This window comes from Callorhinus ursinus, unplaced genomic scaffold (assembly GCF_003265705.2).
Source record: "Callorhinus ursinus isolate GAN/ISIS: 27379988/994484 unplaced genomic scaffold, GSC_fseal_2.0 scaffold2, whole genome shotgun sequence".
Taxonomy (NCBI): Eukaryota; Metazoa; Chordata; class Mammalia; order Carnivora; family Otariidae; genus Callorhinus; species Callorhinus ursinus.
This window is the reverse complement of record NW_027397064.1, coordinates 49,277,245-49,301,601: the sequence shown is the minus strand read 5'-3', so window position 1 is coordinate 49,301,601 and position 24,357 is coordinate 49,277,245. Positions and strand designations below refer to the sequence as shown.

At 37.2% G+C, this 24,357-nt stretch overlaps 1 protein-coding gene across 5 annotated transcripts in view; it reads left to right on the top strand.

Annotated features, from left to right (window-relative positions):
• LOC112835907 (protein phosphatase 1 regulatory subunit 1C) overlaps positions 1-24,357 on the top strand; it is a 125,729-nt gene that overhangs the window by 92,407 nt on the left and 8,965 nt on the right. The window lies entirely within an intron of this gene.

Below are 24,357 nucleotides of genomic sequence, written 5' to 3'. Positions count from 1 at the left end.
ACCGGCGATAACCTTTTTGACACTGGCAGTAGGCAACTTCTTACTTGATCGAGTCCCATGTCTCCTGAGGCAAAAGAAAGAAGCAAAAATAAACTGTTGGGACTTCATCAAAATAAAAAGCTTCTGCACAGTGAAGGAAACAATCAACAGAACTAAAAGGCAACCTATGGAATAGGAGAAGATATTTGCAAATGGCATATCTGATAAAGGGTTAGTATCTAAAATATACAAAGAATGTATAAAACAACACCCAAAAACAAATAATCCAGTTTAAAAAATGGACACAATTTTTTGCCTTTTTATAAATGCAAGCAGGTACAGATATTTCTATAGATTATTTCATTTTCATTACACAGCATAAAGTATTATTTAAGGTATACAAAAATACTCACAGAGCAACATTGTAGATAACCAGTTGGCAATTTCCTTTAACCATAGTAATCATCACTATATTGCTAATTAATTTGGTACTGTTCTTAGCTATATACTATGTTACTAATAAAATGAATAATAGTACATATCAATCTCTAAAAATTAGATTGAATAATTTCATTTTCTAGGTAAATGTTTCCTTAGTTTAACTCTGTGCCCAGCATTATCTTCTAAAGCACAAATATTTTAAAACAATTTAAGTCTATTCCATTTTTACATGATTATAGTATATTCTCTCTTAATACTCACATGTTGTAAATTATACATTTGAATTTGATTTTCATTTGAACATCTGACCAAAAGCAAATCATTTCAAGTATAAATATTTAATCTCTCAAGAAGAAATGGATTTATTTTCCTTTAGTGTACATGTATAGTATATATGTTTCATTTGGACATTCTTGTCTATCAAGACTTAACAAATTTATCCAAAAAAATACTTTGTATAAAGATAAATACTAATTCTGATTAGGTAGCAGTTGAAAACCTAAGCCAAAATTCATTTTGCCATCTGATATTATGTCCAATTACTTTTAAAGGATTCTCTTGAACTGTAAGTGTATGTGTGTGTGTGTGTGTGTGTGTGTGTGTGTGTGTGTGTGACAGAGAGAGAGAAAGAGAGGGAGATATGAAGCTATGTAGTTGAATATACTTTTCTTAAAATAAGGCTGCTGGGTGGGGCGTCTGGGTGGCTCAGTTGGTTAAGCGACTGCCTTCGGCTCAGGTCATGATCCTGGAGTCCCGGGATCGAGTCCCAAGTTGGGCTCCCTGTTCGGCAGGGAGGCTGCTTCTCCCTCTGACCCTCCCCCCTCATGCTCTCTCTCTCTCATTCTCTCTCTCAAATAAATGGATAAAATCTTAAAAAAAAAATAAGTCTGCTGGGTGAAGGATTTTTTTCAACCTTAAACAAGTAGTAAATTGGGTGACATTTGGCATTTATAACAGATGAAAACCAGATGAGAATTTCTTTCTGCTCTAACCTCTGATGATTAGACAAACTCAGTTTCTTTAAATTCTGTGCTCAATATTTACACTGAATCTTTTTTTAAGATTTTATTTATTTTATTTTATTTTGTTTTATTTTTTTATTATGTTATGTTAATCACCGTACATTACATCATTAGTTTTTAATGTAGTGTTCCATGATCCATTGTTTGCATATAACACCCAGTGCTCCATGCAGTAGGTGCCCTCTTTAATACCCATCACCAGGCTAACCCATCCCCCCACCCTCCTCCCCTCTAGAACCCTCAGTTTGTTTCTCAGAGTTCATAGTTTCTCATGGTTTGTCTCCCCCTCCAATTTCCCCCCCTTCATTCTTTCCTTCCTGCTATCTTCTTCTTCTTCTTCTTCTTTTTTTTAAGATATAATGTATTATTTGTTTCAGAGGTACAGGTCTGTGATTCAACAGTCTTAAACAATTCACAGTGCTCACTATAGCACATACCCTCCCCAATGTCTATCACCCAGCCACCCCATCCCTCCCACCCCCCATCACTCCAGCAACCCTCAGTTTGTTTCCTAAGATTAAGAATTCCTCATATCATTGAGATCATATGATACATGTCTTTCTCTGATTGACTTATTTCGCTCAGCATAATACCCTCCAGTGCCATCCACTGTGGGTCTTTGCAAATGGCAAGATTTCATTCCTTTTGATGGCTGCATAATACTCCATTGTATATATACACCACATCTTCTTTATCCATTCATCTGTTGATGGACATCTTTCTTCTTCACATTGTTTGGCTATTGTGGACATTGCTGCTATAAACATTGGGGTGCACGTACCCCTTCGGATCCCTACATTTGTATCTTTGGGGTAAATACCCAGTAATGCAATTGCTGGTATTAGAGGTCCTAGCCACAGCAATCAGACAACAAAAAGAAATAAAAGGCATCTGAATCGGCAAAGAAGAAGTCAAACTCTCACTCTTTGCAGATGATATACTTTATGTGGAAAACCCAAAAGATTCTACCTCAAAACTGCTAGAACTCATATAGGAATTCAGTAAAGTGGCAGGATATAAAATCAATGCACAGAAATCAGTGGCATTCCTATACACCAACAACAAGACAGAAGAAAGAGAAATTAAGGAGTCGATCCCATTGACAATTGCACCCAAAACCATAAGATACCTAGGAATAAATCTAACCAAAGAGGCAAAGAATCTGTACTCAGAAAACTATAAAATACTCATGAAAGAAATTGAGGAAGACACAGAAAAATGGAAAAACGTTCCATGCTCATGGATTGGAACAAATATTGTGAAGATGTCAATGCTACCTAGAGCAATCTACACATTCAATGCAATCCCTATCAAAATACCATCCACTTTTTTCAAAGAAATGGAGCAAGTAGTCCTAAAATTTGTATGGAACCAGAAGAGACCCCGAATAGCCAGAGGAATGTTGAAAAAGAAAACCAAAGCTGGTGGCATCACAATTCTGGACTTCAAGCTCTATTACAAAGCTGTCATCATCAAGCCAGTATGGTACTGGCACAAAAACAGACACATAGATCAGTGGAACAGAATAGAGAGCCCAGAAATGGACCCTCAACTCTACGGTCAGCTAATCTTCGACAAAGCAGGAAAGAATGTCCAATGGAAAAAAGACAGTCTCTTCAACAAATGGTGTTGGGAAAATTGGACAGCCACATGCAGAAGAATGAAACTGGACCATTTCCTTACACCACACACAAAAACAGACTCAAAATGGATGAAAGACCTAAATGTGAGACAGGAGTCCATCAAAATCCTAAAGGAGAATACAGGCAGCAACCTCTTTGACCTCAGCCACAGCAACTTCTTCCTAGAAACATCGCCAAAGGCAAGGGAAGCAAAGGCAAAAATGAACTATTGAGACTTCATCAAGATAAAAAGCTTTTGCACAGCAAAAGAAACAGTCCACAAAACCAAAAGACAATTGACAGAATGGAAGAAGATATTTGCAAATGACATATCAGATAAAGGGCTAGTATCCAAAATTTATAAAGAACTTACTAGACACCCAAAGAACAAATAATCCAGTCAAGTAATGGGCAGAAGACATGAACAGACATTTTTCCAAAGAAGACATCCAAATGGCCAACAGACACATGAAAAAGTGCTCAATATCACGTGGCATCAGGGAAATCCAAATCAAAACCTCAATGAGGTACCACCTCACACCAGTCAGAATGGCTAAAATTAACAAGTCGGGAAACGACAGATGTTGGCGGGGATGCGGAGAAAGGGGAATGCAAGCTGGTGTATCCACTCTGGAAAACAGTATGGAGGTTCCTCAAAAAGTTGAAAATAGAGCTTCTACACTGAATTTTATTTGGAGAGATAGTCTAGGATGAATAGATAAAAAATTTTCTGAATGCAATCTCCCAGAAATGGCAATATAATCTTAATTTCTCTAAGAATAAATTTAGGTAATATGCCAGGTTTTGAAAGTCACGTGCTTTCAGATGATAACTGGTAAGTTCCCCATAACATGTAAAGCCTCAAACTAAATTTTTAACACCCAAATTCCCTATTCACACATGCACAGTCTTCATAGTTACATAGGAATATAAACCATTATTTAAAAAATAAAAATTTAAAATTTGAAAATAAAAATAGGTAACCTGTTTCCCAGGGCAGATCAAATTATTCAAAAGTTTTGCCTTCCTTTCCCAAACAAATACTGAAAGCAGTTAACCAAGATCAATATTAAAAGAGAGTAAGTGAGTATATAGTTTTGGATATGTTGATTTTGTGTTGGCAAAGGACTTTTTTTAACCTTAAAGAAGTAATAAATTACATCGGAAGAATACTGACATTTAAAAAGAAGTTAGTAAAAGCAGAAAAGTAGAACGCAAAGGGGACTGAGAAGGAGGATTAAGTGCAGCACAGGAACCACCGGTAGAATGATCTCTCAGAAGGCAAGAGAAGCTGAATCCTCAAGAAAGAGTGGCAAAGACAGAGGAATGGTGAAATTAGGTTAAAGCTTGAGGAACACCAGTTGGATTAGGACAATCAAAGGTCACTACAAACAATTTTGGTGAAGAGATTGGAATGGAAATCATATCAGAATAGGTGATTGAGTGCACAGGAGGTGAGAAAGTGGGCCCAGCAGAATAGAGAGCGCCGTTCTTTCAGGATAAGTAAAATACAAGCAAGAGGAATATGCATGGTTAAAGGAGGTTTGTGCTTGTTTGCTTACTTTTAAGATAGAAGATAGTTGAGTATGTTTTACAAACAGTGGAAGAAGGCAGTAGAGAGAGGAGAGAATGAAGTTCTAGATAGAAGGTAGAGGCAGATCCCTGAGCAGACTGGAGTTGAGGATGTGTGTGGGAATCCTCCCAAGACCATCGGCACTCCCAAACTCTCTTACCCTGCTCTGTTTTTCTTTTCTCTGCAGCATTGGTTACTTTCCATAATACTATATAATTCAATATTTGTTACATTTATTACTTGTCTTCTCCACCTCTCTACCCTCAATCTCTTTTTGTGAACTTTTCATTTCCTACCATTCCCACTTACCCTTTAAATGGAAGTGTCCTCCCAGGGCTATGAAGTTCACAGGGGCAGAGTTGTGTATCTTTTGTTCATTCACGTATTTTAAGCACCTAGGACATGGTGGACATTCAATAAATACTTGTTGAAAGATGTTGGATTGTATAATTTTAAAAAATGTTGGGATTAGCTTGAAAGATTTTACTTTTTTTTACATGTTAAGTAGGAATAATTAAGCTGTAACTTACAAGAAAGGTAAGGTGAAGAGAGATTTCATATATATTGAAAGTTAAACATTCACTGTATTGATCAGATGTTATTTGTGGAGTAACTCACAAGCCCTATTTAAAAGGCTCACAAGCCTCATTTAAATTCATCATTGGTTTATCTCATGTGATAGTTTATTTTGTTTTTAATAAGTTGCCATCATTTAAACACTAGACTTAACTCAGAGTTTCAGATGTATGGCTTGTCTTGGAAAGCAAGAGGATGTGGCGATATTTGACTCATCTCTTCATGACAGCAGTCACCTGGATCTGATTTGAGGCTGCCCCTCACCACCACCCTCTGGGACATAGTCTCACAAGATAAAACGTGCTCTTCATTTGCCAAAGTCCTACCCATTCATTAGGATATCCTCAACACTTAAATCTACTGTCAGTCACCATTTATTACTGAACTTGAGCTACTATTTTTCATAGTATGATTGCTTCATCCTGCCTGGCCTCTTTGGGCAAATGTGTCTACAATCCATAATATTGATAGTATTCAACTAACAAGTAATTAGTGTTCTAATGGGATCTTCCGGTATCCTTAGAAGTAGATGAAACTCCTCACCATGGCTAGTCAGGCCCTGCATGAGCTGGCTACTCCCATCCTCTCACCTCCATTCACAATCTCCACTTGGCTTGAAACACACTCCTATTTTCTGTCTTCAGTGGCCCTCTTCCTTTTTCTTAAATAGGTCAAGCTCCCTCCAGTCTCTATGCCTTTACATTTTCAGTTTCCTTTACTGCAATTTCTTTCCTTCAGATAATCAACATGGCTGGCTGGTAATTTTGCCACATGTACAAACATGCTTTAACAAGCAGCTCCTTCCTGCAGAACCATACAAGTTGTTCTGAAATCTCAGTGAATTTCAGCTTTCTGCCCTTTTAAGTTCTCCAACAAGCAGCTTGCATGAATGGTTTACTCAAGGCAAGGGGGACGGTTTCCTAGTGGCAGTATTAATTTAAATTGATAGAAGAACCAGGTGACAAAGACTGCACACAGAACAGATTGGACTCCCTAGATTCTACTTTGAAGAATATATGCTATTAGGCTTATTAGATACTCAAACCTTACTCATGCAAATGCAAGTGTGCCCATTCAGTGTATCTAGCCAGTAGAAATATCTTGACTAACACTCATTTCCATGAAGAAAAAGTATTTCTAGCACATTATATACTAATTAATAAACTTTCTTATATTGATTGGAGTTACAAATAGTGCTCCTCTGAAGTGGCTTTTCCATTAGGGTCCTTCAAATGCTAGCTAGCTCTCCTTGGAGTGTTAGTCCTGATTAGTGTACTTGAAATATTAATCAGTTGTCCCTAAGGGGCAGATAAAATTAACACATATTTATTTACTCCTGTACATGTACCCTCACACATATCACATTCTCTATTCTGATGTGACCTGAGAATAGAAAATTGGTTTACTACTGGGACTAAGAGTGCCATTCAACCCTTTACTCCGTCTATGGGAAATAATGGGATTTGAGAAAATTGTTTCTGGAACTTCCCATTATAACTTGAAATGTATTTGGTTACAGAAACAAGGCCAGTCTTGATTTGGCTTAAAATGGATCTGCTGGTTTTGCATTTCTGGACCTTTATGGGTTGAATAGGCATTGAAGGCTTCCTTCATAACTATCATGAAACCCAAACTATGTCTTCCCATTTTTCTTTTCCTGATCCTTCAAGTACATGTATTGCACAAAGGTGTAAGCAGCAATGTAGAATTTACTGACAATTTCATAAGATAAAATGAGGAGAGGGTCTAATATCAAATATTCCAGTGTAAACTCTCAAAATTCTCATGAGACTTTGATCTCCTTTCAGGTATCTCTACCTCTCCTATAATCCAACAGAGAGCATCCCCTCCCTTTCCCTTACCTCAGATGCTGCCCAGGGCCTTCTGATTCTGTCCCTTCTCTCCCAAAAGCAAAAGGTTCCCTTTTCTTTCATATGGCATGATAACCCTACATTTTTCTCTGAATCCTAGATACCAACTGATAGCACAGGCCCCAAAGCCCCAGCCTCCATGATTAATGAATTTATCAAAACAGCAAATGTAAGTCTTTTCCTCTGGAGGATTTGTATGTCAGCAATCTAGAAAAATAAAACAAAATTGCCCACATTTTACATCTGTCCTTATAAAAAAATAGATTGAGTTCCAAACACCTTATGAACACATTTTTAGAACACAATCTCTTCTTAATTTGTAGACTTCTTGACTAATGGAAATAGAAAAAAATGCTCATTAATTTTTGGATTTTCTTTGAATATGATGGTTGTAGTTTCTTATGATGATATTTGTTATGTAACAAAAAGGTACAAGCTGTTCTGTCTCAACACACACTAATCTACAGTTATTTGTGTACAGAGTATTAACCTAAGAACAAATATCTAAAGGTAATTGGGAGATCATAATAAGCTTCATAAAATAACTTTGTAGAAAAAAACATGAAAAATTTGATTCTAGTAATCGACTCTTCAACAGATGTAATCTATCTCTCTACATTCTTTTAGTGATGATATTTTCTAGGAAAAAAACCAGGACTGAGGTCATTCGCAATTTTGCAATAATGTTGATACAGGAAGTAGTTCAGAGGATGTTGGAATTCCTAAGATATTTCCATAATTAATGGGAAAAGTACTTAAGAATATTTGAAAGTAGTACTGTTCTAGAAAAATATCTGCCTTGTCCCTAAGTAGCATTAGCCCTGCAAATAGGCAGAGAACAGGAACCTATCTACATATTATGATGTAAAGGGGCAATACAGAATCCTAATTTCCTATATCATCTCATCTACTGCCATTATTTGAACCTTTTTTCAGGGGTATGAGAAAAGAATACAAATTCTCCAGGAAAAAAATGTTAAAATGTTCATCATATTATGTCTCCAGGGAATATAGGAAGGGCCTCAATTAGGAAGAGCTTATAACTCAAATAATGAGATCTTGACCCAAAGGGAATGAGAAAGCAAATGCCCTAGTAGAAAAAGAACTAGATTAGAATTTAGGAATTTTGAGTTCTGATGCTCATTCTGATATTGTCTTGCTAAGAGATCTTGGGCAACTCATTTAATTATTGGCAGACACAATTTCTCTTACTGTGAAATGGGAATAATAGCAGTGGTCCCTCCCACTGTTCAGCATTATGTTAAGAATAGAAAAATGTTTATTGCCCTGAAAAATTCAAAAGTGCTATAATATGTTATTATTATTAATAAGCAGGATGATAGAATTAAAATCAGGAAAATAATAGGAAAAGCAGAACAGAGGCCCATTTTAGGTTAGCTAGTGTTAATCATAAACATTGATAATATAGGATGAAGGTTCAAAGAAAGGAAAGAGAGGGAAACTTCCAAAGTAATCTTCTACCCCAAGACAGATTAAATGTCCCACCAGGGAAGGCAAGCTGGTGCAGCCACTCTGGAAAACAGTATGGAGGTTCCTCAAAAAGTTGAAAATAGAGCTACCCTATGACCTAGCAATTGCACTACTGGGTATTTACCCCAAAGATACAAATGTGATCCAAAGGGGCACATGCACCCCAATGTTTATAGCAGCAATGTCCACAATAGCCAAACTACGGAAAGAGCCAAGATGTCCATCAACAGATGAATGGATAAAAAAGATGTGGTATATATATACAGTGGAATATTATGCAGCCATCAAAAAACTGAAATCTTGCCATTCGCAATGATGTGGATAGAACTAGAGGGTATTATGCTAAGTGAAATAAGTCAATCAGAGAAAGACAATTATCATATGATCTCACTGATATGAGGAATTTGAGAAACAAGACAGAGGATCATAGGAGAAGGGAGGGAAAAATGAAACAAGACAAAACCAGAGAGGGAGACAAACCATAAGAGACTCTTAATCTCAGGAGACAAACTGAGGGTTGCTGGAGTGGTGGGGGTGGCAGGGATGGGGTGGCTGGGTGATAGACATTAGGGAGTGTATGTGCTATGGTGAGCGCTGTGAATTGTGTAAGACTGATGAATCACAGACCTATACCCCTGAAACAAATAATACATTATATGTCAATAAAAAAAATTGTCCTACCAGGAGGTTGAGGTAAACCATGCAGTAGCTGAAACTTACTTTTACCTAGAATTGGCTGATATCATAATATGAGAGTAAACTAGGTGAGTGGGAAAACATAGATGAACAACAGCAAATGTATGACATCAAAAATTGTAGATACTATTTACTTGTATTTCAAAGCCAAATTGAAATAATGGTAAGGAGAAAGCTCAAGAGCTAACTTGGGCATTTAAAAAGTTTTTCTTTGCTATATTTTTCTAGAGTCTTCAGAAGACTGCTTTTAATGTGCTATAACATCATGTGTGTCAATATCTTGTATGTCTTCACAATTTACCAAAGTAGATGTTTAATCTGAGAAAACTGACAAATTTTAAGCATTATAAAGCCTAAGTTGTGATAATTCTGGGCAAACCACTTCTTTTAGAATCACTCAAATTCTGTCATTTTTACAAATTATTATTTACAAATCCACATAATGAGAGCAGACCATAAATGTTCAGGGTTTTATAATAATAAAATGATTGCCTCAGGAACCAAAGAAAACATGAAATAAGATGATTTTGACATCTCACCTGCAAGTCTGTGATATCCATCCTTCAAAAGTTGCCTTGCCCATAAGGAGACAATTACTGACTTTGTAAAAAAAATCTCCTAAATTTTCTCCATTACTTTAGTTCCAGTAATGAGTCTAAGGTTTAGATTTAATTTGAAGGACACTCCTGAGACGTAATGGAACATTTCCCGTTTTGTCTGGTTCTCAGCTCATCATATGTTACATTCAAAGCTGGAGGTAGAGGCAGAAAAGAAGGAACAAAAAAGAAATACCCCAGTTGCCTTCCATTTCTCTATTCTGTCTTCCATGCCAAAAGAAGTTTCCAGGAAGATACAAGGTAGGGAGAATAGACTGTTCAGGTCACTTTGGGTTTTACATGTCAAAACCCAAATCTAATTAGTTCAGGCAAAAGGGAAATTTATTGAAAGATTACTCAGTTACTTTACATTAAGGGAAAACAAACTATTAGAAAAGGAAAGAGAGGAAGGAGCTGAGCCTCAGGAAATAGATAATCAAAGGCTGCCATGTCTTCCATGTCCTTCACTTTGCCTGTGAACTTCATCCTCCTCTAAGTCCCCTGCAGATGAGCCCTCTCCTCATGGAGGAAGTATGGTCATCAAGAGCAAACAAGTTTAACATCTTACACCACCTATAATTTCAAAATTATAATGTAAAGACTTGGTTTCAGACAGCAGAATCATAGGGGGAAGGATTATGATTGGCCTAGCACGGGTCAAGGGTCTTTCATCTTGGCACGATGGCCAGAGGGCAAGGTGACATGAGAACCAGGCAGCACTGATGGTTCTCTGGGTTTGGAGTGATTCCTGAAGGAAGGTGAGTGGAAAGGAGTCATTCCCTGTAAACAGGGGAGGGTAGAGAGCATTGCTGAAAAGACTAATCAATAGATACTCATTATAAAGAACAAACCAGGAAAACCTGGGGGATGATATTATTTGTTGAGAAATAAACAGATCTTCCTTAGAAACTTAGAAAATTATACCTCTTATTTCTGCCTACTTCTGATTATATTCTGGTAGTACTGTTGGCGAATTTTCCCAACATGCAGCCTCCAATTATAAAAAAGGATTGTGTTCTGAAAATCGACTTCTAAGGGATTTGGATCTCAAAATATATAGAATCAATGCTACAAGTGCTATTTTTTTAGGTCAGTTTATAGAAGTAGAATATAATATGCCTAAATTATTATAATAACAGTCCATTTCAATGTCACTGAACATTCATTACAGTATCTTTCTAAAGGGCCCAGCTTCCACACACCATGGTACATTTTACCTCTTCGTGATTTACCTCATAGTTGACATCAAGCAACCAGATCATGATTGGGTAAGAGAAGGCAGGAAAAGGAACTCTGCTGGGATTCTCAGGCACTCTCTGTGTCCGGTGCAGTATGATGCAGAGAATATGGAATGAAAGTCTCACAACCTGTGTTCTAGATTGAGTGACTGCTACTTGCTGTGAGACTTCAGAAAACAGGTCTTGGTTTTCACATCTTAATATGATGGTGGTGGTGGTGGTGGTGATGGTGTGTGTGTATGTGTGTTAGGGGTAAGTTGGACTGCTGTTTCAATTCAAGACTGCCTTTTAAAGTGCTTTCAACTCTTGTACTTCTGTGATTGAGAAAATGCACTTTCTTACAGCACTATTGCTACTTAAGGGACAGCAGCTCTTTGAGCTAAGTTATATGGGGAGGGGACTAGAAGGGAAGTGGACCAGGAGCACAGGCTATTTTCCCTCTGTGTCCATTGGTTTATATGTTTTTCTTAATAAACCCTCTGGCTGACGGGGGGTCTGGCCACTCTCCTTTTCTGAGGTTGCCTGTATTAACAAATGAAGTAATGCCAAAACAGAATTGCAAAAAGGATAGATTTGTCAATATTTTCATTTGACACCACAAAACTTATGATAAGATACAATTAAATTATTCATAAATATATTCATAAAAAAGAATAATTCATGGCATAATCCAGGTAGAATGATCCAGTAGTCAAATGTCTGTGAAGTTTAATGAGATATACTTTAAAAAAATTGTCAATAAATTTGTCAATAAATATCTGTGATTGTATACATGGACTCATTTGGAGAAAAATATCAAAAGTTTAATTCATGGCCAATTGTGCATAAGAGACACTAGCCAAATGACCCTCTGGCATTTTGTGTGAGAGATGCTGCTGCCTTGTGTTAGTAAATTGGAGACTATTTCTAGTCAGTGTATCAAACCAAAAATAAAAATGCTGTTTATTCTCAATAATTTCATGTTATTTCTAAAAATCTGGTGATTACCTTATCAGTTATCTATATATTTTTTCCTCAGAGTTCTATTATTTGAGGGAGAAATAAAAATAAGTAACTCAGAAAAGTTAAATAGATAGATGTACAGTAAATTTGGGGAACATATTGAAATGATTTTATATCATTTGGGGGTGTAATAAGCCATAAACATACTTTAAGAGAATTCTTCCTCTCAAACTATGGGTTTAAATGAAATTCAACATGGGGTTTGAAAAACTTCAATTTTTATTAATAATTTTAGAAGTTTTCTAAAACAAAGATAATAAATTTTTATAAAGTTTTTTTTAATGTTTTTATTTATTTATTCATGAGAGTCAGAGAGAGAGAGAGGCAGAGGCAGAGGGAGAAGCAGGCTCCCCGCCTAGCAGGGAGCCCGATGTGGGACTCTATCTCAGGACCCTGGGATCATGACCTGAGCCGAAGGCAGACGCTTAACCATCTGAGCCACCCAGGTGCCCAAAGATAATAAATTTTTATAAATTGAATGCAATGTGTATACACCGAAACTAAGATTGTTTACTTTTTTAAGAGAAGAATTTGAAAATTCAAAAGCCATGATTTTAGAGCAATTGATTTATAATGTCTGAGCGTGTTGGGGGGATTCCAATTTTGGTAATGAAAAGAAATTTATTTTAGGTAAGAAATTAAGGAAATTAGGTAAGTGCATACTTCCCCCTCCAGTTATTACATTTGAATATCATAAAATAGAAATAACAGAAAATTACAATTTGAAGGAAAAAATTTTATTAACTTTTTTCTTCCTTACGTAAACCATATAAAATTGCTACTGCCTGTAGAATGAGTACACAATTGCTCCTTTGCATCACGTATTCTTAAAATCAGAACTTAAGAAGAAATAAAACGGTATCAGCTCATCTAAGGAGAGTTTGCTAAAGATATGTAAGAAGAGATACTGTGATTTTACATATGGGAGACAAGTGGAACAGACCAACTGTAGGGCAGCACATCAAAGAAGAAAGTAGGTCAGCGAGCCCCATGGCAATACAATGAATTGCTGTTATTTAAAGGGATGGTCAGAGAGTTAAGCTGCCGGTGAACAAGAATGCCTACGAGAACAATGGTAAATGAACAGAAAAGCAGGGTCAGAGCAAAACAGTTGCAAGGCTCAGAGTGTGAACTGCATGTCCTTGGGTCGGGTAGAGGATGAAACAGCAGAACAATGTCATCATTCAGAAGCTTCCTGGCGGCAAGCAAGCTGCATAATGAGAAGCAAACTGAGCTGAGGCCCTCCACAGACAAAGTGGAGGAAAACAGCCTCAGGATATGGAGTGAACTGAGCACAATTTGAGACTGGATGTTAACTAGCAAGTCATCAGGATTAGTACTTTCCTGAAGATTTTAAGTAACAAGAGAAACACTGGGGAGACCTCAGTACTTAAATCCATTTGTTGTAAAAGCTATATACCCAGTGGGATTAATTACCTGTGTTTGGGTATCAGAGCAACATTATATACTGGGACAAGTACCATTTCTTGTTTCCATCTTTAAGATTTACTACATATTTTCTTGAATTGTAATTGCTAAGTAAGTCCAAAAAAGTATAGGAGTCTGAGAAGAACAAACTAACTTCAGATCGAGAACACTCTAATTTTTCTGCCATAGAAGATATGACTTATATTGGTGGAGCAGAATTTCATTCATCTGAAAAAAAAATGACGAGGTTGAAAATTCTGTATACTTTGAATGGGAAATACTTTTAATGAAAGTGAGATTGAAGTCAGTTATTTCTTCACTTAAAATGAACTGAGCATCTATGCTATTAAGGCATTGTTCCAGAAGTGAAAAAATTTAATGATTTAAATAGAAAAATAAAATGTTTTTCAGGAAATGTTAAAGCTTACTTAAGAAATGTGGTTAAAAGTTTTATGTGAAAGTGATCTTCAAGGTTGTAAGCTTTTTTGTCTGTTGTGTTTCATTGTCTAGGTTCAGACATTAGGAATATAAAGTTGGGTTTTATCTCAATTGTAGTTTTGTCAGCTATAATGCTCTGCTTTATTTCTGATAATTTTCCTTGCTTTGAAGTCTATTCAGTCTGAAAGCATAATCAAACCAACATGAGTTCCCTCCTTGGTGAGTTATAGATAAATCAGGTGGAGTTGTCACACAAAGTCAACTTTATTTTTGCAACAAATAAGGAGATCACGGGGAGTAACTTCCAAAGCCACGATTCCCTGAACAAGGGTGGATGGGTTCCTTTTATTTAGGGTTAGGATAAATATTTTAAAAGGGGAGCCTTGTCACCTTGTAGAGGCAGGAGTAAGATTGTGCCTTAAGGAAACATGCCTATACATACATTGTATGTAATGTAAATGAGGCTTGTGCTTCTCCTTGGGCAGAGATTTTAGTTTTACAATGATTTAAGTGTAATTGTTGGTCATTCTAGCGGTCACCCCATGGTCCATCTGTGCAGGCCCAAGTTGGGGTTACGCTCAAACTGGTCTGGTGGTCTGGGCAGTCACTCTCACTCAAGGGGCAGTTTAGCTTTCCATTTACCTGAGTTTAGGGATAAGCTGGAAAAAAGAGTTTAAAGAACAATGTGGGACAGAGATAAATTAGTACAAGCAGGTGGGCGTAAGGTCAGGTCTTGTGGTCTAGCTGGTGAAAAAGTAATATGGCTACTCCTGCTTTCTTTGTTTTGTTTGTTTGTTTCAGATTTTATTTATTTATTTGAGAGAGAGACACAGTGAGAGAGTGAACACAACCAGGGGGAGTGGGAGAGGGAGAAGCAGGCCTCCCGCTGAGCAAGGAGCACGATGTGGGGCTCCATCCCAGGACCCTGGGATCATAACCTGAGCCAAAGGCAGACGCTTAACGACTGAGCCACCAAGCCCCTCCTGCTTTCTTTGATTAATGTTAACAAAATATATTTTCTCCACCCATTTATACTTTTAATCTGTACATATCTTTATATTTAAAGAAATTTATTTTTTTTAAAGATTTTATTTATTTTATTTGAGAGAGAGAGAGCAAGAGCTAGCATGAGCAGGGGAGAGGCAGAGGGAGAAGCAGACTCCTGGCTGAGCAGGGAGCCCCATGGAGGGTTCAAACCCAACACCCCAAGATCATGACCTGAGCCAAAGGCAGTCGCTTAACCAGCTGAGCCATCTAGGTGCCCCTATTTAAAGAAATTTCTTATAGACAATCCATAGTTGGGTGTTACATTAGTAAATACCATGCTTTCTATTTGTTGCCCTTGTTCTTTGTCTCTATTTTTGTCTTCCACTCTTTCTTTGCCTTTTGTAGTTTTTATGGAGCATTTTGTATCATTCTATTTTCTCTCCTTTCTTAGTCTATTGGTTATACTTTTTAAAAAAAATTTTTGGTGGTTGTCCTAGAATTTGCAATATACATTTACAACTAATCCAAGTCTACTTTCGAATAACACTATACCATTTCACAGATAGTGTGAATCTCTTATAATAATGCAATAATCTTATTCTCTCTTGTACCTTATATCATCACTGTCATTTATTTCACTTATATATAAGCATGCATAAACATATAACATATATACATAAGCATACATAAATGAATACATTGTTGCTGTTATTGTTTTGGAACATCAGCTGTTAGATCAACTAAGAATAAGAAAAGTTAAAGTTTTTATTTTATCTTCATTTACTCTTTCATTGATGATCTTCCTTTCGTTATGTAGATCCATGTTGCTGATCTATGTTACTTTCCTTCTGTCTAAAGAATTTCAACATTTCTTGCAAGGCTGGTGTACTGGCAACAAATTCACTCAATTTTTGTTAGTCTGAGAAAGTCTTTATTCCTCCTTCATTTTTGAAGGATATTTTCACAGTGTACAGGATTATAGGTTGCTGGGTTTTTCTGTCAACATTTTAAATATTACTCTTCACTCCTCTCTTGCATAGTTTCTGAGGAGAAGTTGGTTGTGATTCTTATCTCTATTCCTCTCTAGGCAAGATGTTTTTTTCTTCCAGCTTCTTTCAGTATTTTTTAAAATTTTTGTTATGTTAATCACCATACATTACATCATTAGTTTTTGATGTAGTGTTCCATGATTCATTGTTTGTGCATAACACCCAGTGCTCCTCAGTATTTTTTTTCTTTCTTTTTTTTTTTCTTTGATTTTCTATAGCTTGAATATTATATACAGAGGTGTAGTATTTTGGGCATTTATCCTGCTTGGAATTCTCTGAGCTTCCTGGATCTATGGTTTAGTGCCTGATGTTAATTAGAGAGAAATCCTCAAGTCATTATGGCTTCAAATATTGCCTCTATTTCTTTCTCTTTTTTCTCATACCAGAATGATACTCCCATTACCTGCATGTTACATCATTTGTAGTTGTCCCACAGTTCTTGCATATTTTGTTTTGTATTTTTCTCTTTGCTTTTCAGTTTTGGAATTTTCTCTTATCATATCTTCAAGCTCAGAGATTCTTTCCCAATCCATGTCCATCTGCTAATGAGCCTGTAAAAAACATTCTTCATTTCTGTTACAGTGTTTTTGATCTCCAGTATTTTGTTTTTATTCTTCCTTAGAATTTCCATTTCTCTCCTTACATTATCCATCTGTTCTTACAGGTTATCTACTTTTTCCATTAAAGTCCCTAGAATATTAATTATAGTTTAAAATACAATTCCTGGTATGATAATTCCAACATTCCTGTTACATCTGACTCCAGTTCTGATGGTTGTTTAGTCTCTTCAAACTGTGTTTTTTGCCCATAGGTGCCTTGTAATTTTTGTGGAAAGGTGAACATGATGTATTGGGTAAAAGGAACTGTGGTAAACAGATCTTTACTAACGTGGTAGTAAGGGGTCGGGAGGAAGTGTTCTACGGTCTATGAAAAGGTCTCAGCCTTTTAGCAAGCCTGCGCCTCTGGACTATAAACCTCACCAGTGCTTCTGGGTCCCACTCCTCCCCACTTAGGTGGAATAATATGGCTAAGGGGGATGGAATTTGGTATTTCTCTCCCTGCTAGCTACCTGGGTGGGGGGGGGGTTAGTAGGTTAGTCTTTGATATAATCCCAGAAGGTTAGGCTCTGGTAAAAAAAACCCTGAGAAGAGACCTTGTTAAGAATAGAATGCTCTGTTTTTGAAAATGGCCACTATCCCCCTTCCTTGTCAAAAATATGAGGAGATTTTTCTCTGCTTTCTACTGTGAGAATCTATTAGAGCTCCAGGAGGTAAAATACACAAGACTGTGAGGGCCCTAAACAGTTGCCCTCCTGTCCCCAGAGTTTTTAATCTGTCTGTGTTGTCCACACTGAGCTTTCAGGCATTCATGTTATTGTTCAGGTTTTCCTACCCTGGCACTGGTTTCCACATGGGTTTCTGCTCCAGCAAGCTGTGTTCTTCTATATCTACTTTTCTGCGTTTCCATAATTTGGCAGTGGTTTGCTCTGCGACCTTGCTTCTCTAATGGATCTAAAAAGAGTTGTTGATTTTTTTCAGCTAGTTCAGCTTTTTACTTATTAGAATAGAGTGGTGACATCTAAGCTCTTACATCTTGGACCGTAGAGTAATTCTTTGAAAATGCTTTGAAAATCAGATCATCTTGCTCCTCTACCCAAACAGACAAACAAAAACACCAAAAATATCTCTCAGTAGCTTCCCAGAATAACAGCCAAAATGCTTATAAGGTCCCTTGAGGTCCTACATTGTCAGGCTCCTCCTCTGCCCAGCCTGAGTTCAGCTATCTGAGCTTACCTCCTCCTACTACTTCATTCCCAACGCTCCAGGCTCATTGCTGTCCTCTGACCATGGCAGGCGTGCTTCAGACAAAGTGTTTACAATTCTTGTTCCATTTGCCTGGAACAGTCTTCTAGATAGCTCCACGACTCACTCCTACCTTCTTTATGTCTAGTTGGGGTCATTTCTCCTTGTGAAGAAGCTCTGTTGTTGTCAGAAGGTTTCTCAGTGAGATTAGAATCAGAGCTGGATGATTTGGCTGTGTCATTGGGCATATATTGGCATCAGGCTATAGTAGCCTATAGAGATCATTGCTTCAATAGAAAACTACCCTGTCTGGAAGACAGAGCCTTTAAAATGCCAGCACAGGACATCCTCCTGAAAGTGTGCTTAAAAAACACAGACAGCATTAGCTTCTGTGGCTGTAAATGCAACTCCTCTTTCGTTATTTTATTTTTAGTGCTTTCAAGGCTAACCACTGGCTCCTGCTGATTGATGCATTCTTTATTTTAGACATGCTATTGTGTTCAATCAATGGCAGTCAAGTCTTGCTAGCTAGGGAGCCATTCTGTCCCTTTCTAAAGTGAAATTGCTCAACACATTTAGCTCCATTATATGTAGGCTTAAAAATTTAACTCTATTTCTGAGTTCATAGGGAATGCATTAGCTTAGAAGCAAAAGGAGTATTAGAAGGGCACTTTAGTGTAGAGGGCAAAAGAGGCACTCAGTCCATCAAAGTGATTCTCATCCTAGGCTGAGTAGTAGGATTCTCACAAAAATTCTGGCTCCCACCTCATACTTACTGACAAAGATGTGGGCACTTTACATTTTAAGTAAGACTAAACTACTCTCCAAAGATATTATTTGAATTCACACTTCTAACAAACAATATGTAAGTGTACCTCCTCCCCTACCTTCTCCTTTGTATTTACTGCTAAATCTTTTACCTAGGGTTTACTCTTGAGCAAGACTTTGGTGAAATATATCATAGTAAAAATACACATAAGATATATAATACTCACAAATAGTTATGAATATCACATAAACATGCTGCCCCTGGGGGGGGTGCCTGGGTGGCTCAGTCGTTGGGCGTCTGCCTTCGGCTCAGGTCATGATCCCAGGGTCCTGGGATCGAGCCCCACATCAGGCTGCCTGCTCGGCAGAAAGCCTGCTTCTCCCTCTCCCACTCCCCCTGCTTGTGTTCCCTCTCTCGCGGTGCCTCTCTCTGTCAAATAAATAAAATCTTTAAAATAAATAAATAAATAAATAAATAAATAAATAAACATGCTGCCCCTATTTCTGTGTATGATGAAGAGAGAAGCATATCACACATTTATTCCTCTCCAGAAAAATGCTTCCCTAAGTAAAAGGGTATTAAATGAAATGACAATGTGTTGACTTGCAGTTTATGTGAACTGACCAGTTCCCATATTAGAACAGAGATTAACTGTACTGCATATATGTAATTTACTTCAGATAAAGTAGAAAGGGATAGATTTAAGGTGAGTTCAGGACATGATAATGTGTTTAGCTTTGGAATGAAATTGATATGTCTCTTGATCTCTGTGACCCTAAGTGTATTAATATATAGCTAGGCATTATAAAAGAATGACAAGAAGATTAAACAAATACATATGAAAGCATTTTGGGAAATGGAAAGCACATTTTCAAGCTGAGAGATTATGGGCCCTGCTGTACCTTGTTTTGTTTTTTTTTTTTTTTTTAATTATTTATTTATTTGAGAGAGAGAGAGAGAGAGAGAGAGCACAGGTAGGCAGAATGGCAGGCAGAGGGAGAGGGAGAAGCAGGCTCCTCACTGAGCAAGGAACCCGATGCGGGACTCGATCCCAGGATCCTAGGGATCCTGGGATCATGACCTAAGCCAAAGTCAGATGCTTAACTGACTGAGCCACCCAGGCATCCCCCTGCTGTACCATGTTATAGGATACATTATATCCCTCAAGTGTATCTAGCATGATTATTTTGATAAAATTTGAAGGGTCAATATACCAGGAACCATTAGAACATAATCTTTCTAGGGCCACTGAAATCACTCTTTTGTACATAGTAGGCCTTCAGAAAATAAATGGCTGTTAATTGTATTTTGCAAATAGTTTTCTTATATAGAACTCAGACTTGCTGTTTCCTTTACTCTATCCAGTGTATTGCTCAATAAATAGCTCTCCAAAGTAATATCTCCCAAGGTGGAGCTCTTTTCCCATATCAGAACTCTCCAAATGTATTATTTGTAGTACTGGTCTGTACCACATATTCACAGAATTAACTTCATTTATGTATACATCAGCACCTCTTGACCTCATCCCCATTTGATCTGTAGTTGTGTCTCTCCTGTGCCTAACACACAGTAGGGGCTTTATTACTTTATGATATTTAACTCATATTGCTTGATGACTACTATGTCTCATCTCCCAGACTAGACCATGACATGTTTTCTGGGTCTCCCAGAGTCCTGTCTCAGGTTTGAGCATGGCAAAGAGAAAGGCTGCTTCTTTTCTGATAACCTGAACATTATTTGTAGCTTGGTTCTATTCTGGGAATATTCTTGGGTGAGATTAAATTCTATATCTTTCTGATTCCAAATTCCATTAAAAACAGTAACAACAACAAAAGACTGGCAAGTTACATCTAAATCTATCTGGTATGTGAAGTTCTTCAAGGAATATGATAATAAAAAAAGCTCTTGTGATCTTGTTGCCTGATTTTCCTTCAGGTTTTAACTTGGGAAAAGGTCAATGACAAGGCAAAACTGGATCCTGGTGACCCAGATGAAGAGCCCCCAATAGGAATTAGGGGCCAAGGTTTGTGTCCCAGCTCAGCCAATGACTGCTGTGTGAATTTAAACAAGTCACTTTGCCATCTGATATTGCTCCTTCATCTTTAAGCTAAGCAGATTAGACCAGGATTCATATTCACAATTATTTGTGGGTCAGAGACCCCTCTGAGATTCTGCTGAAAACTGTGGGCCTTTTTCCCCCTAAAAAGCACAAATACAACTATAAATAGAATTCCAAAAGTGTCAGAGGCTCTGTAAAATCCACCCACATATTCCCTAGAGGACTTTAGAATGATTTTTAAGGGCTAAAGTATGCGGTTGAAAAAATAAAATCCATTTACATTTGCTACTCCCAATGTGAATTAGTTTTAAAATGTGGATTTGAACCATTTATGTCATTAGAAGTCATAATTACTTTTTTTGTAATTTAAAATACAGCAGAGCAAATTTTTCAGTAGATCTCTTTTATGGATTAATAGCATCTCAGGGTCAGCGAGGTGGTCAGTCCCTCGTGCTGCACAATGCAGGCCTCCTTCTATGACCCATCTCAGAGATAGACATTTAGACTTGAACCTATATGGTGATGAGAGCTCACTCACATGTTTATTGCTGGGCAAACAAAGAGTTTAGGAATTTTCTTTTCTTTTTGAGCTAGTCTGCCCTCACCATATAAATGTGTGCTATTGACCCTATTTCTGCTCTCTGAAGCTACATAAATAAATTTCAATTCTTTTTCCAGTCTGTTAGGAATTCAATGGCAGGCTCTTTTGTCCTCTCTTAGTTTTCTCTATGCCAGGCATTCCAGTTTCAAATATAATTGTTCTAGAAAAGTGATTTCATAAGACTACTTTTAATCTCAATTACCTTCTTTAATAGAACTCTTGAAACAGAGAGTTCACACTTAGTAAGTATATTCCAGAAAAGGTCTGACAACCCACAGTTAGGGAGTCACTCCTGCTGCCTGCTGCCTGCTGCCTGATGTTAGGAAGGCTGCTGATACCACCAAGAGCCTGGTCCCTAAACAGGTGCCTCTGTTGGGTCCTGTTAGAATTGTGGTCACCTGAAACCCCTAACTATAATCAATCGAGACTGCCCTCATTCTATATTTCTTAGAAGCAGAGTAATCTTTCTAAAAGCAAAACTCCCTGTTCGCCTGCACCTGACCCGCATCAGCCTCTTCCCTGCTCTTAGAAAGCTTTGGGAATACTAGTTGTGTCCTTCATCATGCCATCTTTCCCTCCAAGTGTTGTGTCATCTACAAATGTAAATAAGCCTGCCCTTTTTTTTCACTCCAAATTAATTGATAAACATATTGACCAATGGCTTGCCAAATACAAGCTTCCCTCTGTGGATTCATTATTCATCCTTCTTCGCTCTGTCACTTCCCAACTTCATCCAACTCACATTTAACCACCTGATCTACAGAATGGAGAAGAGCAGGAGGATTATGTCCTGTTTGGGGCAACATTTATTTCCTTTCCTTTTCTTTTTTTACTCAGTCTAGTTTCCTTTCCTCAAACTCTGTTTTCTTCATTCCTTCATGGGTTCATACTGCATATCTTGGTCTTACATTTGGTTCCGATATTATCCTGTGTTCATTTGTTATGGAGAAGAGAACCTCCATTGTGTTTTTTTGGGATCTCTTGGCCTTCTGCTTTGCGTAGGGCTGGCTGAGTCTGAGTTTGTTCCAGGAGGCTCTTTGCTGTATGCTGCGCCGAGTCAGTACTGTGCAGGCAAGATGTTTCAATATATGCTTGTTAGCATTCAGCAGAGGAGGCGGCTCTGAGGATTTTCTCAGGCCCCCAGACCAAGTTATTTTCTTCCACCTTCAGAATTACCTTAATATTAAATGAAGGTTTAAAAAAATGTAAACACAAAGTATATGTGTGTTTGGGAATAGGAGGAGGGAGTGGGGAGACAGAAATTATTAGAAAGTCCTCATAGACCTTACACTTTAATCTTAGTACAATTGCATCTATAACCAAACAAATATTACTGATAGGAAAAAAGATTCAAGACACAAGTTAACCAACTACCCGTTATTCAATGGAAAGATGACATGAATGTAAAGTGCTTTGAGAACCAAAGAATGTGTGGTTCTGTAGAGATGTTCATGTTATCACCTCCTGTCTTTCACCTAGAAATAGTTAATGTCACGCTTGAAAAAGGCTAAAAAAGGCATCCTCCAAGGTTTGCCCAAGTGAGTGATTTTACTTTTAAAAAGGTTTCCTCATATAACTTTGTGACCATTATTGGGTTATAAAATAAATTAAATATGGGTCAGGATAAGCAAGTAGGCCTATACTCAAGTAAGGGAAGTAATTGGCTGATGGTTTAGTAAGTTGGACTTTTTGGTTACCCTATTTTCTTGATGTTTGAACCCCTCATATAAATGAATCAATGTTGCCATTAAGTTATTAACTCTAATTTAAAGAAAATTGTCTTAAACACAACTTTATTACTCTGTAGTTACCTTGTGGATGAAAGGGATGAGCTCTAGAGGTAATAGAACCTTTTCAAACTGAGTCACAGACAATTTCAGCTTAGAAAGTGACAGGTGGCTGAATGATTATTGTGCTTTAATATTTCAGAGTCAATCCCAGCATTGTCTAAGCAAGGTTAATAGGTACTGTAAACCTATAATAAATCCTAGAGAATGACAGGAAAATCTATATCAGCATCCAAAAAGCTAAAGGTGAAAATGAGTTAGGGTCTCCTGACAATGGAACTTTATGCCTCATTCACTATTCATTCAGTCAGTCATCAGTGTATACTGAGGAAATATGATGTGTCATAACTTCTTTTAAAACTACACCATCCTTATAACCTTGAATAAATCACTTCCCTTCTTCATGTCTAAATTTCACCATCCAGGTATTTCAGTCATGGAGTTGTGAGGCTTAGTGACTAAGGTATATAAGACTCTAGCAGAGTAACTGATTGGGTGCTTATTGAATGAATGAATTCCCTTACCTTCTCCTTAACATTTAGACATCTCCCTCCCACCCTGTAATTTATAATAATATAAAATAAGTTCCATTTGTTAATAATAAATGCCCATCTACAGTTTTGAGTCAAAAGGAATTTTGAGGGATCTGTGTTTGCAGATGAAATTAAAGTATTTAGATATTATTATAACTGATCAAATATTTTTGCAAGATAATCCACCAAGCCCAAGGATGTCACTCTTTGCCAAACAGCACTCTGAGGCTTGCTGACTGCAGTAAATGCAAATCCACATGTTTTTTGAGTTTCCTTGTTTCATAGCAAACATGAGCAGTGACTTCCTTTCATTTGTCAATTCTAACCAGAATATTTTTCAGTAATACTTAGAAAAATCTTATAAACCAATTTTCTAAAATATAAAATATGTATAAAAATTTTCATGTTAAGTAGCAATGCATGGAGTGTCCGCTGGTATGATGTTTTAACAGAACAGACCCAAGTGAAACAAGATAATTCTGTAGATTTTGAGTATATAGTTGTGGTAGTTGCCTTCCAGTTTATACTCCAAATTTGGGTTAATTTTGAAATCTTGAAAAAAAATATGCCAAAAACATACACCAAGTTATTTGTTATATCATTTATTCAGTCAATATGGATGAGTATGTACTGTTTGCCAGGCATTGTGCCTGAGACCCCAAACTGAAACTATGTAATCTTGACATCAAGAAGTTTGCTCCAATGAGAAAGATATGTGAACAAATCAGTTCTATAAAGTAACTGATACAAGAGAAAATGATCCAAGAGCAGGAGGGAAATATGAGAAAAGGCTAGCC